This window comes from Sinohyriopsis cumingii, chromosome 19 (assembly GCF_028554795.1).
Source record: "Sinohyriopsis cumingii isolate HCF-2022 chromosome 19, ASM2855479v2, whole genome shotgun sequence".
NCBI lineage: Eukaryota > Metazoa > Mollusca > Bivalvia > Unionida > Unionidae > Sinohyriopsis > Sinohyriopsis cumingii.
The window spans coordinates 37518674-37536845 of NC_142979.1; the positions used below are offsets into that span (position 1 = coordinate 37518674).

The 18172-nt window shown below is 34.2% G+C and overlaps 3 non-coding genes across 3 annotated transcripts; all 3 read right to left on the reverse strand.

The window, feature by feature from the left end:
• Positions 1-3097: 3097 nt before the first annotated feature.
• Trnaa-ugc (transfer RNA alanine (anticodon UGC)) lies at positions 3098-3169 on the reverse strand. Its single transcript has one exon. It is a non-coding gene; the product is annotated as a tRNA-Ala (tRNA).
• Positions 3170-6466: 3297 nt separating this feature from the next.
• On the reverse strand, positions 6467-6538 carry Trnaa-ugc (transfer RNA alanine (anticodon UGC)). Its single transcript has one exon. It is a non-coding gene; the product is annotated as a tRNA-Ala (tRNA).
• A 3314-nt stretch (positions 6539-9852) lies between these two features.
• Trnaa-ugc (transfer RNA alanine (anticodon UGC)) lies at positions 9853-9924 on the reverse strand. The gene has a single exon. It is a non-coding gene; the product is annotated as a tRNA-Ala (tRNA).
• Between the last annotated feature and the right edge of the window lie 8248 nt (positions 9925-18172).

The window sequence follows — 18172 nt, forward strand, 5'->3', positions numbered from 1 at the left end:
CCAAAGGAGCTCTACGCGAGCTTGATGTTCGGAAAAAAAAAACATTGATCTGAAGCAAACAAATCGCACAGAGTGATACAAATACTTCAGATTACCCCCATAACCCGTTCTGAAATAGGACCTTATCTTTAATACTAAATAAGAGAGAGAGAGTAATTAACTTGCAAATACTACGTTCCACCCATGACCCTAGATTTCCTGCTGCTATTGCCGTCTTTAAAGGCACGCGATAATACGTTATTATTTTTTTTCTCCTTAAATACGTTTCTATTCATCAAGCAATCATTGACGTTTCTGCGTTACGGGCTCTGAAACTTGTGAATTTCGCGAATTGTGCCTGCAGGGACAACGTTACGCTCAGGTGAAAACCGGTGAAAAGAGCTCCATATACCATGTGTGCGACTCGACGATACATCCATCTTTAATTACAGAATAGTACTCGATTCTAAAGTAATTTTTGTTTTAACATTAACTCGATCCAACTTTAGGAGTCCTGTTCCATGGAATATTTAAACATTTTCTTCTTCACTCCACACTTGTCGCATACAAGTGACTCTCATTTTCGAAACATGTACACTATGCGGCACACACGTCAACGAAATATGAAAAATTGGAGAAATGAATATGTCAGTCATTATCTAACGTACGATCACTAAAATAATAATGATTGTATTACATCAAATAATAATTTCCAAAATTACGTTATACTGTACATTTGTGTTACTCTGATGCATCTTATACAAGTATAACATTTTGAAGCAACCATATTTCGCTTTTGATGGGTGTGCCGCATAGTGTGCATGTTTCGACAATGAGAGTCGCTTGTATGTTATGATCGTGGAGTGAAGAAAACAGTGTCTGATTATTCCATGGATATTCGTAATATTGATCACATTTCTTGGCTAAGCAGCACCTATCAAGTAACTGCTATTTTCTCTTGCAAATTCGACATGAATTTGTCCACTTTCATTTTTAAAATTCCTGAATTTTTGCCGATAAGCCATAGGGACTAATGGATAACCCTTTAAGATGTATTATTTCACCAGATGATAGGAAGCGCTTTTCTGTACTGTCAGGGAAGCACCGATGTCTCGGTCTTTGCTGAAAAGTGCAGTCTGTAATAATCGACTCAAATGTTCCGTTGGCTATTTCGAATTTTTCAGCAATTTTTTCAAAATGTCGAAAATATTTGTTTACTTCTTTCTCTTTAAAAGGGAAAACTAACCTAAAATTCATAGCAACATCACAACTTGAATTTGTACGTAAATTGGTGATGTGCTTTTCATTTGTCAGCTGCAATTCTCATGATCTAAATGGAAATTCTCTTTCTACTTTTCTTTTTTGCATTTGCATCTGTCTCTCTCTCTCCTATTTTTCTAATTGTTTTGATTCATCTCTCTCTCTCTCCACTTTCACCAGCAACACTTGTTTCTCTTCTTTCTGTAACTGCATTTGTTTCTCTCTCCCCTCTTTCTCCAACTGCAAATGCATTGGTTTTCTTCTTTCTATAACTTCATTTGTATTTCTCTCTCATCTTTCTCCAACTGCAACTGTATTCTCCTCTCATTCTCCTCTTTATCTAATTGTAGTCGCTTCTCCTCTTTCTGAAGTTCAAGCTTTCTTCTCTCTAATTCCATCTTGTATTTTGACCTAAATTCCTTTACATTCATGTTAAGTGCTGACACAGACCGTAGACATACTAACCAAAACCAAGGCACATTTATCCAAACCATTCTTTTCCACCAAATATTGGATCAAAATATTTTTTCTTTCAAGTTTCGTTAAAAGAGATTTTGCCTCAGAAAGATCATATTTTCTGGCAGGTTGAAGCAATTCATCTTGTTTCAAACAATCTAACTGCTCCAGGGTAGGATTTGAAATACATATCTCCACTTTTGATGACATTGCAAAAAGCATGCTGATTGTATTTAAGATTTCTAAAACGTGAAATAATACATGGGATTTAATAATTCTGAAACCAGGGAAATTTCACTTTCAAAAACAAAGATTTCTGATATATTTTAGGGCAATTCATATCCCAATGACGAGCTCTCAGTTTCCTGTTACGAGTCCATGCTCTTAAAAAAAGAAAAGGAAAAGAGTGAAGGCAACCAGCTTTGCAAAGTTTAAAAAATAATTTTTTTCCCTAGAATACAAAGTAAAAAATGAGAAAGGTGTTTTACAAATTGAATCCAAAAGTTATCCAAGAATTAAAGACAAAAGTCATAGAAACAAAAAGTCCTCAATTAATCTCAGTGCAAGTCCCAAGGAAATTTAAAAGTGAAGGCAATGATATATATGTCATGACCTGCTTTGTATTTCTTTGCCAACAGTCTCGTGTTGAATCACATAAATATAATTCCTGATGATAATTCTGTATCACTTCGAATGAATGTCTTTATCCAATAATTTTATCAGAGCTTTTTGGTATTTCCAGAGAAAAGAATTAATTGAGTCCAAATATATGAATGCAAAATGAAGCCTAAACTGGCCGAAATATAAGAGAACTTCCAATGCCAGATGTTAAAGCACAACTGGTAAAATTCTGACAGTCACAAGATACCATAGTTGTCTGTTTAACCGCAGGACACAACGTAGTATATTCTAACAACAACCGTTACATAACGTACATCTCTTCCTGACGGCTCCGAAATTCTTACACCATATCAATGTCGTACTTTTCGCCCATTAGGAACAAAGACATAAATAATTTAGTTTGTATGTCATTACATTATTGACTTGCTTTGTGCTTTTGAGCTACAATATTAAGGCAGGTCACCATTAGGTCTTTCATTATTATTTCACATTTCTGAAAAGAAATTATCTCCGCGTGACGGCAAAAGCGTGCGATTTCAATTAAAATCATTTTAAAAAAAAACAAAACAACTTACTACCTTATCATGATTACATGTCTTTAACGTGTGTAGCTAATGAGCTAGTACCATCAAGAACCAGTCCTCAAATGAGGCAACTTTTCGGACTGTATCTTAACGAAAGAAATAAAATCAGAATCAGCTAATGAATGTTGGGGTTGTTCAATGAACATTTGCTAGTAAAATGCATAAAAAAGATCTTAAAAAGCAAAAATCAATTATCGTGGAGATGCCGGGTCTCGAACCCGGGGCCTTTCGCATGCAAAACGAACGCTCTACCGCTGAGCTACATCTCCGACTCATTTTCCCTTTAGAATCATCCCTGCGCTACATTGATATTTTCATAATATTTGTTTTATAATCAATTACAATTTTCTTTACAGCAATATTAGTTGTCTTAACATCGAATTCTGATCAAATTTGGGTTAGGATAAAAGTTAAGGTTAAGACTATTTAATCTCGCTTTCTTTTACGATATGGCGATTTTCAAAGCTTTTCTACAAAGCACCACCAAACGGTGCTCGACTCGAGCTTGATGTTGGACAAAAAACAATGATCGGAAGGAAACAAATCGTACAGAGCGATAAAAATACTTCAGGTTAAACCCATAACCCATTCCGAAATAGGACCTTGTCTATCATACTATAGAAGAGAGTGGGTAATTAACTTGCAAATACTACGTTCCACCCATGACCCTAGATTTCCTGCTGCTATTGCCGTCTTTAAAGGCACGCGATAATACGTTATTATTTTTTTTCTCCTTAAATACGTTTCTATTCATCAAGCAATCATTGACGTTTCTGCGTTACGGGCTCTGAAACTTGTGAATTTCGCGAATTGTGCCTGCAGGGACAACGTTACGCTCAGGTGAAAACCGGTGAAAAGAGCTCCATATACCATGTGTGCGACTCGACGATACATCCATCTTTAATTACAGAATAGTACTCGATTCTAAAGTAATTTTTGTTTTAACATTAACTCGATCCAACTTTAGGAGTCCTGTTCCATGGAATATTTAAACATTGTCTTCTTCACTCCACACTTGTCGCATACAAGTGACTCTCATTTTCGAAACATGTACACTATGCGGCACACACGTCAACGAAATATGAAAAATTGGAGAAATGAATATGTCAGTCATTATCTAACGTACGATCACTAAAATAATAATGATTGTATTACATCAAATAATAATTTCCAAAATTACGTTATACTGTACATTTGTGTTACTCTGATGCATCTTATACAAGTATAACATTTTGAAGCAACCATATTTCGCTTTTGATGGGTGTGCCGCATAGTGTGCATGTTTCGACAATGAGAGTCGCTTGTATGTTATGATCGTGGAGTGAAGAAAACAGTGTCTGATTATTCCATGGATATTCGTAATATTGATCACATTTCTTGGCTAAGCAGCACCTATCAAGTAACTGCTATTTTCTCTTGCAAATTCGACATGAATTTGTCCACTTTCATTTTTATAATTCCTGAATTTTTGCCGATAAGCCATAGGGACTAATGGATAACCCTTTAAGATGTATTATTTCACCAGATGATAGGAAGCGCTTTTCTGTACTGTCAGGGAAGCACCGATGTCTCGGTCTTTGCTGAAAAGTGCAGTCTGTAATAATCGACTCAAATGTTCCGTTGGCCATTTAGAATTTTTGCAATTTTTTTCAACATGTGGAAAATATTTGTTTACTTCTTTCTCTTTAAAAGGGAAAACTAACTTAATATTCTTAGTAACATCAAAACTTGAATTTGTATATAAGTTGGTGATGTGCTTTTCATTTGTCAGCTCTAATTCTCTTGATCTAAATTGAAATTCTCTTTCTTCTTTTCTTTTTTGCATTTGCATTTGCATCTGTCTCTCCCTCTCCTCATTCACTAATTGCATTTGACTCATCTCTCTCTCTCTCCACATCCACCAACAACACTTGTTTCTCTTCTTTCTGTAACTGCATTTGTTTCTCTCTCCCCTCTTTCTCCAACTGCAAATGCATTGGTTTTCTTCTTTGTATAACTTCATTTGTATTTCTCTCTCATCTTTCTCCAATTGCAACTATATTCTCCTCTTTATCGAATTGCAGTTGCTTCTCTTTCTGAAGTTCAAGCTTTCTTCTCTCTAATTCCATCTTGTATTTTAACTTAAATTCCTTTACATTCATGTTAAGTGCTGACACAGAACATAGGCATGCTTATCAAAACCAAAGCACATTTATCCAAACCATTCTTTTCCACCAAATATTGGATCAAAATATTTTTTCTTTCAAGTTTCGTTAAAAGAGATTTTGCCTCAGAAAGATCATATTTTCTGGCAGGTTGAAGCAATTCATCTTGTTTCAAACAATCTAACTGCTCCAGGGTAGGATTTGAAATACATATCTCCACTTTTGATGGCATTGCAAAAAGCTTGATGATTGTATTTAAGATTTCTGAAATATGAAATAATACATGGGATTTAATAATTCTGAAACCAGGGAAATTTCAGTTTCAAAAACAAAGATTTCTGATATATTTTAGGGCAATTCATATCCCAATGACGAGCTCTCAGTTTCCTGTTACGAGTCTATGCTCTTAAAATAAGAGAAGGAAAAGAGTGAAGACAACCAGCTTTGCAAAGTTTAACAAATAATTTATTTCCCTAGAATACAAAGTAAAAAATGAGAAAGGTGTTTTGCAAATTGAATCCAAAAGTTATCCAAGAATTAAAGACAAAAGTCATAGAAACAAAAAGTCCTCAATTAATCTCAGTGCAAGTCCCAAGGAAATTTAAAAGTGAAGGCAATGATGTATATGTCATGACCTGCTTTGTATTTCTTTGCCAACAGTCTCGTGTTGAATCACATAAATATAATTCCTGATGATAATTCTGTATCACTTCGAATGAATGTCTTTATCCAATAATTTTATCAGAGCTTTTTGGTATTTCTAGAGAAAAGAATTAATTGAATCCAGTTACATGAATGCAAAAAGAAGCCTAAACTGGCCGAAATATAAGAGAACTTCCAATGCCAGATGTTAAAGCACAACTGGTAAAATTCTGACAGTCACAAGATACCATAGTTGTCTGTTTAACCGCAGGACACAACGTAGTATATTCTAACAACAACCATTACATAACGTACATCTCTTCCTGACGGCTCCGAAGTTCATACACCATATCAATGTCGTTCTTTCCGTCCATTAGGAACAAAGACATAAATAATTTGGTCTGTATGTCATTACATTATTGACTTGCTTTGTGCTTTTGGGCTACAATATTAAGGCAGGTCACCATTAGGTCTTTCATTATTATTTCACATTTCTGAAAAGAAATTATGTCCGTGTGACGGCAAAAGCGTGCGATTTCAATTAAAATCCTTTAAATAAAGAAAACAACTTAATACGCTATCATGATAACGGGTCTTTAACATGTGTGTAGCTAATGAGCTAGTACCATCAAGAACCAGTCCTCTAAAGAGGCATCTTTTCGGACTGTTTCTTAACGAAAGAAATAAAATCAGAATCAGCTAATGAATGTTGGGGTTGTTGAATAAACATTTGCTAGTAAAATGCATAAAAAAGATCTTAAAAAGCAAAATCAATTAACGTGGAGATGCCGGGTCTCGAACCCGGGGCCTTTCGCATGCAAAGCGAACGCTCTACCGCTGAGCTACATCCCCGACTCATATGCCCTTTAGAATCATCTCTGCGCTACATTCATATTTTCATAACGTTTGCTTTATAATCAATTACAATTTTTGTACAGCAATATTAGTTGTCTTAACATCGAATTTTCATCAAATTTGGGTTAGGATAAAAGTTACGGTTAGGACTATTTAATCTCGCTTTCTTTTACGATATCGCGATTTTCAAAGCTTTTCTCCAAAGCGTCACCCAAAGGAGCTCTACGCGAGCTTGATGTTTGGAAAAAAAACAAAACATTGATCTGAAGCAAACAAATCGTACAGAGTGACACAAATATTTCAGATTACCCCCATAACCCGTTCTGAAATAGGACCTTATCTATAATACTAAATAAGAGAGAGAGAGTAATTAACTTGCAAATACTACGTTCCACCCATGACCCTAGATTTCCTGCTGCTATTGCCGTCTTTAAAGGCACGCGATAATACGTTATTATTTTTTTTCTCCTTAAATACGTTTCTATTCATCAAGCAATCATTGACGTTTCTGCGTTACGGGCTCTGAAACTTGTGAATTTCCCGACTTGTGCCTGCAGGGACAACGTTACGCTCAGGTGAAAACCGGTGAAAAGAGCTCCATATACCATGTGTGCGACTCGACGATACATCCATCTTTAATTACAGAATAGTACTCGATTCTAAAGTAATTTTTGTTTTAACATTAACTCGATCCAACTTTAGGAGTCCTGTTCCATGGAATATTTAAACATTGTCTTCTTCACTCCACACTTGTCGCATACAAGTGACTCTCATTTTCGAAACATGTACACTATGCGGCACACACGTCAACGAAATATGAAAAATTGGAGAAATGAATATGTCAGTCATTATCTAACGTACGATCACTAAAATAATAATGATTGTATTACATCAAATAATAATTTCCAAAATTACGTTATACTGTACATTTGTGTTACTCTGATGCATCTTATACAAGTATAACATTTTGAAGCAACCATATTTCGCTTTTGATGGGTGTGCCGCATAGTGTGCATGTTTCGACAATGAGAGTCGCTTGTATGTTATGATCGTGGAGTGAAGAAAACAGTGTCTGATTATTCCATGGATATTCGTAATATTGATCACATTTCTTGGCTAAGCAGCACCTATCAAGTAACTGCTATTTTCTCTTGCAAATTCGACATGAATTTGTCCACTTTCATTTTTATAATTCCTGAATTTTTGCCGATAAGCCATAGGGACTAATGGATAACCCTTTAAGATGTATTATTTCACCAGATGATAGGAAGCGCTTTTCTGTACTGTCAGGGAAGCACCGATGTCTCGGTCTTTGCTGAAAAGTGCAGTCTGTAATAATCGACTCAAATGTTCCGTTGGCTATTTCGAATTTTTCAGCAATTTTTTCAAAATGTCGAAAATATTTGTTTACTTCTTTCTCTTTAAAAGGGAAAACTAACCTAAAATTCATAGCAACATCACAACTTGAATTTGTACGTAAATTGGTGATGTGCTTTTCATTTGTCAGCTGCAATTCTCTTGATCTAAATGGAAATTCTCTTTCTACTTTTCTTTTTTGCATTTGCATCTGTCTCTCTCTCTCCTATTTTTCTAATTGTTTTGATTCATCTCTCTCTCTCTCCACTTTCACCAGCAACACTTGTTTCTCTTCTTTCTGTAACTGCATTTGTTTCTCTCTCCCCCCTTTCTCCAACTGCAAATGCATTGGTTTTCTTCTTTCTATAACTTCATTTGTATTTCTCTCTCATCTTTCTCCAACTGCAACTGTATTCTCCTCTCATTCTCCTCTTTATCTAATTGTAGTCGCTTCTCCTCTTTCTGAAGTTCAAGCTTTCTTCTCTCTAATTCCATCTTGTATTTTGACCTAAATTCCTTTACATTCATGTTAAGTGCTGACACAGACCGTAGACATACTAACCAAAACCAAGGCACATTTATCCAAACCATTCTTTTCCACCAAATATTGGATCAAAATATTTTTTCTTTCAAGTTTCGTTAAAAGAGATTTTGCCTCAGAAAGATCATATTTTCTGGCAGGTTGAAGCAATTCATCTTGTTTCAAACAATCTAACTGCTCCAGGGTAGGATTTGAAATACATATCTCCACTTTTGATGACATTGCAAAAAGCATGCTGATTGTATTTAAGATTTCTAAAACGTGAAATAATACATGGGATTTAATAATTCTGAAACCAGGGAAATTTCACTTTCAAAAACAAAGATTTCTGATATATTTTAGGGCAATTCATATCCCAATGACGAGCTGTCAGTTTCCTGTTACGAGTCCATGCTCTTAAAAAAAGAAAAGGAAAAGAGTGAAGGCAACCAGCTTTGCAAAGTTTAAAAAATAATTTTTTTCCCTAGAATACAAAGTAAAAAATGAGAAAGGTGTTTTACAAATTGAATCCAAAAGTTATCCAAGAATTAAAGACAAAAGTCATAGAAACAAAAAGTCCTCAATTAATCTCAGTGCAAGTCCCAAGGAAATTTAAAAGTGAAGGCAATGATATATATGTCATGACCTGCTTTGTATTTCTTTGCCAACAGTCTCGTGTTGAATCACATAAATATAATTCCTGATGATAATTCTGTATCACTTCGAATGAATGTCTTTATCCAATAATTTTATCAGAGCTTTTTGGTATTTCCAGAGAAAAGAATTAATTGAATCCAAATATATGAATGCAAAAATAAGCCTAAACTGGCCGAAATATAAGAGAACTTCAAATGCCAGATGTTAAAGCACAACTGGTAAAATTCTGACAGTCACAAGATACCATAGTTGTCTGTTTAACCGCAGGACACAACGTAGTATATTCTAACAACAACCATTACATAACGTACATCTCTTCCTGACGGCTCCGAAATTCATACACCATATCAATGTCGTTCTTTCCGCCCATTAGGAACAAAGACATAAATAATTTGGTCTGTATGTCATTACATTATTGACTTGCTTTGTGCTTTTGAGCTACAATATTAAGGCAGGTCACCATTAGGTCTTTCATTATTATTTCACATTTCTGAAAAGAAATTATCTCCGCGTGACGGCAAAAGCGTGCGATTTCAATTAAAATCATTTTAAAAAAAAACAAAACAACTTACTACCTTATCATGATTACATGTCTTTAACGTGTGTAGCTAGTGAGCTAGTACCATCAAGAACCAGTCCTCAAATGAGGCAACTTTTCGGACTGTATCTTAACGAAAGAAATAAAATCAGAATCAGCTAATGAATGTTGGGGTTGTTCAATGAACATTTGCTAGTAAAATGCATAAAAAAGATCTTAAAAAGCAAAAATCAATTATCGTGGAGATGCCGGGTCTCGAACCCGGGGCCTTTCGCATGCAAAGCGAACGCTCTACCGCTGAGCTACATCCCCGACTCATTTTCCCTTTAGAATCATCCCTGCGCTACATTGATATTTTCATAATATTTGTTTTATAATCAATTACAATTTTCTTTACAGCAATATTAGTTGTCTTAACATCGAATTCTGATCAAATTTGGGTTAGGATAAAAGTTAAGGTTAAGACTATTTAATCTCGCTTTCTTTTACGATATGGCGATTTTCAAAGCTTTTCTACAAAGCACCACCAAACGGTGCTCGACTCGAGCTTGATGTTGGACAAAAAACAATGATCGGAAGGAAACAAATCGTACAGAGCGATAAAAATACTTCAGGTTAAACCCATAACCCATTCCGAAATAGGACCTTGTCTATCATACTATAGAAGAGAGTGGGTAATTAACTTCCAAATACTACGTTCCACCCATGACCCTAGATTTCCTGCTGCTATTGCCGTCTATAAAGGCACACGATCTTACGCTATGATATTATGTTTCTCCTTAGATATGTTTCTATTCATCAAACCATCGTTGACGTTTCTGCGTTTCACCAAACTGAAGCTACGGGCTCTGAAACTTGTGAATTTCCCGACTTGTGCTTGCAGGGACAACGTTACGCTCAGGTGAAAACCGGTGAAAAGAGCTCCATATACCATGTGTGCGACTCGACGATACATCCTTCTTTAATTACAGAACAGTGGTCGATTCTAAAGTAAGTTTTTTTTTAACATTAACTCGATCCAACTTTAGGAGTCCTGTTCCATGGAATATTTAAACATTGTCTTCTTCACTCCACACTTGTCGCATACAAGTGACTCTCATTTTCGAAACATGTACACTATGCGGCACACACGTCAACGAAATATGAAAAATTGGAGAAATAAATATGTCAGTCATTATCTAACGTACGATCGCTAAAATAATAATGATTGCATTACATCAAATAATAATTTCAAGAAATACGTTAAACTACTTTTTATTACTCTGATGCATCCCATACAAGTATAACATTTTAAACCAATCATATTTCGCTTTTGACGTGTGTGCCGCATAGTGTACATGTTTCGACAATGAGTGACGCTTGTATGTTACGATCATGGAGTGAAGAAGACAATATCTGATTCTTCCATGGATAATCATAATATTGATCAAATTTCTTGGCAAAGCAGCACCTATCAAGTAACTGCTATTTTCTCTTGCAAATTCGACATGAATTTGTCCACTTTCATTTTTCTAATTCCTGAATTTTTGCCGATAAGCCATAGGGACTAATGGATAACCCTTTAAGATGTATTATTTCACCAGATGATAGGAAGCGCTTTTCTGTACTGTCAGGGAAGCACCGATGTCTCGGTCTTTGCTGAAAAGTGCAGTCTGTAATAATCGACTCAAATGTTCCGTTGGCCATTTAGAATTTTTGCAATTTTTTTCAACATGTGGAAAATATTTGTTTACTTCTTTCTCTTTAAAAGGGAAAACTAACTTAATATTCTTAGTAACATCAAAACTTGAATTTGTATATAAGTTGGTGATGTGCTTTTCATTTGTCAGCTCTAATTCTCTTGATCTAAATTGAAATTCTCTTTCTTCTTTTCTTTTTTGCATTTGCATTTGCATCTGTCTCTCCCTCTCCTCATTCACTAATTGCATTTGACTCATCTCTCTCTCTCTCCACATCCACCAACAACACTTGTTTCTCTTCTTTCTGTAACTGCATTTGTTTCTCTCTCCCCTCTTTCTCCAACTGCAAATGCATTGGTTTTCTTCTTTCTATAACTTCATTTGTATTTCTCTCTCATCTTTCTCCAATTGCAACTATATTCTCCTCTTTATCGAATTGCAGTTGCTTCTCTTTCTGAAGTTCAAGCTTTCTTCTCTCTAATTCCATCTTGTATTTTAACTTAAATTCCTTTACATTCATGTTAAGTGCTGACACAGAACATAGGCATGCTTATCAAAACCAAAGCACATTTATCCAAACCATTCTTTTCCACCAAATATTGGATCAAAATATTTTTTCTTTCAAGTTTCGTTAAAAGAGATTTTGCCTCAGAAAGATCATATTTTCTGGCAGGTTGAAGCAATTCATCTTGTTTCAAACAATCTAACTGCTCCAGGGTAGGATTTGAAATACATATCTCCACTTTTGATGGCATTGCAAAAAGCTTGATGATTGTATTTAAGATTTCTGAAATATGAAATAATACATGGGATTTAATAATTCTGAAACCAGGGAAATTTCAGTTTCAAAAACAAAGATTTCTGATATATTTTAGGGCAATTCATATCCCAATGACGAGCTCTCAGTTTCCTGTTACGAGTCTATGCTCTTAAAATAAGAGAAGGAAAAGAGTGAAGACAACCAGCTTTGCAAAGTTTAACAAATAATTTATTTCCCTAGAATACAAAGTAAAAAATGAGAAAGGTGTTTTGCAAATTGAATCCAAAAGTTATCCAAGAATTAAAGACAAAAGTCATAGAAACAAAAAGTCCTCAATTAATCTCAGTGCAAGTCCCAAGGAAATTTAAAAGTGAAGGCAATGATGTATATGTCATGACCTGCTTTGTATTTCTTTGCCAACAGTCTCGTGTTGAATCACATAAATATAATTCCTGATGATAATTCTGTATCACTTCGAATGAATGTCTTTATCCAATAATTTTATCAGAGCTTTTTGGTATTTCTAGAGAAAAGAATTAATTGAATCCAATTACATGAATGCAAAAAGAAGCCTAAACTGGCCGAAATATAAGAGAACTTCCAATGCCAGATGTTAAAGCACAACTGGTAAAATTCTGACAGTCACAAGATACCATAGTTGTCTGTTTAACCGCAGGACACAACGTAGTATATTCTAACAACAAACATTACATAACGTACATCTCTTCCTGACGGCTCCGAAGTTCATACACCATATCAATGTCGTTCTTTCCGCCCATTAGGAACAAAGACATAAATAATTTGGTCTGTATGTCATTACATTATTGACTTGCTTTGTGCTTTTGGGCTACAATATTAAGGCAGGTCACCATTAGGTCTTTCATTATTATTTCACATTTCTGAAAAGAAATTATGTCCGTGTGACGGCAAAAGCGTGCGATTTCAATTAAAATCCTTTAAATAAAGAAAACAACTTAATACGCTATCATGATAACGGGTCTTTAACATGTGTGTAGCTAATGAGCTAGTACCATCAAGAACCAGTCCTCAAAAGAGGCATCTTTTCGGACTGTTTCTTAACGAAAGAAATAAAATCAGAATCAGCTAATGAATGTTGGGGTTGTTGAATAAACATTTGCTAGTAAAATGCATAAAAAAGATCTTAAAAAGCAAAATCAATTAACGTGGAGATGCCGGGTCTCGAACCCGGGGCCTTTCGCATGCAAAGCGAACGCTTTTTTTTTTCTTTCTTTATTTAAAAAACGCTTTGTACAGTATATAAGTTAAAAGTATACAGTCAGTATGTACATAGTAGTTTGTAATGCTATATTACAAAATAATGGTTCTACAATAGTATTTTGTAATGCTATATTACAAAACAATGATTCTACAATATTATTTTGTTAAGCTATGTTACAGAACAATGATTCTAAAATTTTATTTTGTAATCCTATAGTACAAAACAATGATTCTACAATGTAATAAACAGTTTATCCTCTTCTATTCTCATTAAAGGATTATCTTTTACAAAATACTTCGTAATCAATGTCTGATTTTTGTCTTTGTAATGTTGATACGCATATAATATATATTTTCTAGTCAAATATTGGAACAATCTTTCGATGTCTATTTGTTTCCCTAATAACGACATAATGTTTCTTCTTTTGTAAATGCACAATCGAGCAATGATCAGAATGTAGTTCAAAAAATAACTATTTACTAATTTTGTTTCTTTGTTATATCCTATCATGAGCATTTGTTCAAAAGAAGTGCTATTGAGAACACCAACTCTACAATTTTTAAAAAGAATCTCAACTATATATACAATATAATTCTTAAAAGAGCTTAATTCAGGACATTTCAAAAACATGTGAAATAAATCCTCTGTTTCCAACTGGCACACTGGACATAAGTCATTATCAATTTTGCCATAGTATTTTAGTCTCTCTTTTGTAAATATTCGATTGTGCATTATTCTGTAATCCAAATCTATACAATCTGGGGTCTTGAAAGGTAGGTGTATCAATTTCCAGTATTTATGCTTTTCCAAACTAAATATCTTACTCCAAAAGGAAACAGAAGCTGGTTCTTGAAAAATCAACGTACATAAAAGCTTGTAAAATAGTTGTGTTGTACATAAACAGAGGTCATATAATTTTGTATCAACTCTGAGAAACATATTATTTCTCCCATTGGTTACGGTGGGTTTTGACTCTGTTGCAACAATATTTCTCCAGCCTAATGGTATACTTTCTATTAAGCAATTATAGTCTTTTTTTATCTTATCTGTTTTGATCTCAGAATTTGATTTGTATATCATTTCTTGAATAGCTCTATAAGGTAGTATTCCAGGTACAAATTCATATGTAATATCCTGAACACGAACAATTCCTGCTTCTATAAATTCTGCGAAAAACAACGTTTTACCAGCACATGTAATATTAGGATTTAAAAAGAGAGGTTGTTCAAAAACATTCCTCACATCAATATTTGTATCGATATTATTTCTAAGTTTTCCCATGCATGAAACATTTCTCTGTAAAATATAGGTAGGGTATTCAATTGTTGCTTATTTAAAGACATGAGAAACAACTCTTTGGTCAACCTCATGTTCAGGACAGTAGATAAAAAGTGATCAAAGGTATTTTTCCACATAGCATGGCAATTCACATCAAAGTATCTTTTTAAAAATTTTAGTCTGAATGCATACATTTTCATCTTTATATCAGTTAACTGTAGTCCGCCATTTCGCTTATCACCAATTATTGTATAATAGTGAACCAAATGGGACTTTCCTGACCAGATAAATCTGAGAAATAATTGCTTCAATTCATCAGCAATCATATCAGGAAGAGGCTGAACTGACACTATGTACAATACTCTAGAAACTAATAAGTTATTAACAACTGTTACTTTTCCTTGTATTGTCAAAAATCTCTGTGACCACAGTTGCAATAAGTTTTTAATTTTAGACAATCTATCATTCCAGTTCAGTTGCTCACATAACTTTGCACATTTTCCAACATAAGCTCCCAAAATTAAGATGACTTGATCACACATTTGAATTTGTAATTGTTTGCAATAATCATCAGTAAGTTTACCAGATCCAATACACAGAAGTTCTGTCTTTTCCTTGTTCACCTTTGCACCAGATCCTTTACAATACAAGTCAAGTACATTAAAAGATTGATTAATGGATTGTGTGTCCGCTAATGTCAAGGTTGTATCATCTGCATGTTGAAAAACTTTACTTGTATTACTAGACAGTGGGAGTGGAATACCTTTAATAGTGGAATTTGCTTTGATAGCGAGTCCTAAGGGTTCTGCTGCTAATACATATAACATTGCTGATATAGGACAACCTTGTCTGACTGAATTTTTAATTAAAAAGGGTTTCATTAGATGACCATTGCATTTAACACTACTTTTAATTTCATTATAAAATATCTTTATCCACTGAATAAAATTGTCACCAAAACCGAACTTTCGTAAAACAGAAATCAGATATGAGTGGCAAACTCTGTCAAACGCTTTTTCTTGATCAATTTTTAAGATATATCCCTCAAGATTGTCTCTCTCAACCATATCTATAATATCTCTTACAGTGACTATAGTATCAGCAATATCTCTCCCAACTATACAACATGTCTGAGTTTGAGAAATAATTTTGGGTAATACCATTTTTAAACGTGTAGACAAAATCCTTGCCAAAATTTTATAATCTACATTAAGTAAACTGATAGGACGCCAATTTTGCAATCTTCTATTATCCCCCTTATTTTTATAAATAAGTGATATAACCCCAAATCTCATTGATCTCGACATAATATTGTCATTCTTAACACTCTGAAAGATGTGCAACAGAATATCATATATACAATCATAAAATTTACAATACCACTCTACTGTCAATCCGTCCGGGCCGGGGCTTTTATTTTTAGCCATCCCTTTTATAGCTGTATGTATTTCATCAACTGTTATTATGGCATCACACATATCTTTATCCTCATCAGATACAGAACAGTTTACAAAATTTAAAAGTGAATCAGTACAATTATCATCAACAGTTACCGAAGAATATAAATGACTATAAAACTGATGTATTTCATCTAAGATCCCGCTTGTATTTGAAATAATTACACCATCATCATCAATCAATTCATTAATTACATTTTTGTTGTGTCGATATTTCTCAAGATTTAGAAAGTATTTAGTATTTCTATCGCTTTCAATTGCCCATTTCGCCTTAGATCTCAAAATAGCACCCCGACAAAAATCAGTTTCATAGTCACTTAGCTGATGTTTTAGTTCTTCATATTTGTTAATGTCATATGATTCTTTATTTGCGACTTTTTCTGAAAATGATTTTAATTTATTTTGCAATGTAAAGTATTCTTGTAATCTTTCCTTATTTCTTCTTGTACAGTATACTTGGGAAAATTTTTTAATTTTGTATTTTACATTATCCCACCAAATGAGTGGTTCCCTGAAATACATTTCGTCAGTTTTTCCTTCGGTAAGAATTGATTTCACTCTTTGTACATATTTTTCCTCAAAAAGAACATTGTTGTTTAGTATCCATAATCCGGGCCCTGTTTCCACTTTGCAGGTATTTAGTTTAAGGTATACAAAAGAATGATCACTAAAGGATGTATCTGCATAATAAATATTTTGCACATTGGAATGCAATTTTGAGGAAATCAAAAAATAATCTATTCTACTCTGCTTCATTTCGCCTAGTACAACTTGTTTTCTGGAGAAACTACGAGTACTAGGATTTCGTGATCTCCATAAATCGGTAATATTCCTATCATGAATAATTTTATAAAGTTCACGCACTGCTACATCATCAATATGTAAGGCTTTGTTATGTCGATCAATACCTGCTAAAGTTGTATTAAAATCACCAGCCAGGATAGTGCTATCACTAGTACTGTTATGTAAATATGTATTTAGCTTCATGAAAAAGTTAAACCTTTCCTTCACAACATTTGGAGCATAAATATTGATTAAATCAATCACTTTATCATCAATAGCTATTTTAAGATGTAAAATCCTACCCTTTTCAATAATTTCTTGTGTCACCTGATTTCTCAATTCTCTCACTACTAAAACAGCAACACCTGCCCTCCTATTGTCTGCATTACTATAAAATATGTCACCATTCCAAATCTCATTTTCTCTAACACTTTCAACAAACTCATCATCCCAAAAGGTTTCTTGCAATAATAAAATATGGCCTCTTTTCTCTTTAAATATTTCTAAAACAGACTTTAGTTTATTCAAATTACGCAAGCCATTTACATTTAGAGATACAATATTTAAAGCCATGATTATGATGAGTGTATTGAAAGTATTAAAAAATGTTGAGTGTTTGATCATTTCTTAATAGGTGTTCGTCGCATGTTATTCAATTTCATGTTAGGTACTGGATTAAACCTTCTCCTTCTCCTTTGTACTACTTTGAAATTTTCGATATTAGTACCGTTTTCTTGACATGTACGTGATTCGTTTGATCTTTCAACAACGTCTGCAGCCATCTTCCTGTCATCATCTGAATCTGTCCCCGATCCATCTCCAATTGTATGATTGTTGTTTACTTCCTCTATTTCTACATTGGTCATATCAACTCCACTTCTTTCTTTTTCTTCCCCACTTTCTCCACTCTCATTATCTTTTTTTGCATTCTCAATTTCTTCTTTATCATCTTCATCACTCGGTAAGTCCAATATGTCTTCCCTCGTATCATCATCAACTTGCGAATGAATGCCTGCAATGGCCTCTCTGTAACACATACATGTTTGCGCCTCTTTGTGGCGTTTGTCGCATATCCTGCATGTACACATAAGAGGAAAACTTCCACAACTATCACATCTTTGCCTTGTGCAATTTTTTGCTACATGGCCTTGCTCCCCACACTTGTAGCATACAAAATCAGGGCAGTCTTTTATAACATGTCCCGGATCTAGACATCTAGAACATACCTTAACTTGATTATCATGTAATACTCTAAAGTATTGTTGACCATTAACAGTCTGAAATTTCAGACTGTAAGGCAAGGATTTTACCTGCTGTGGAAATTTACATTTGACATAACGAGTCCCATCAGCCACACTAGTTC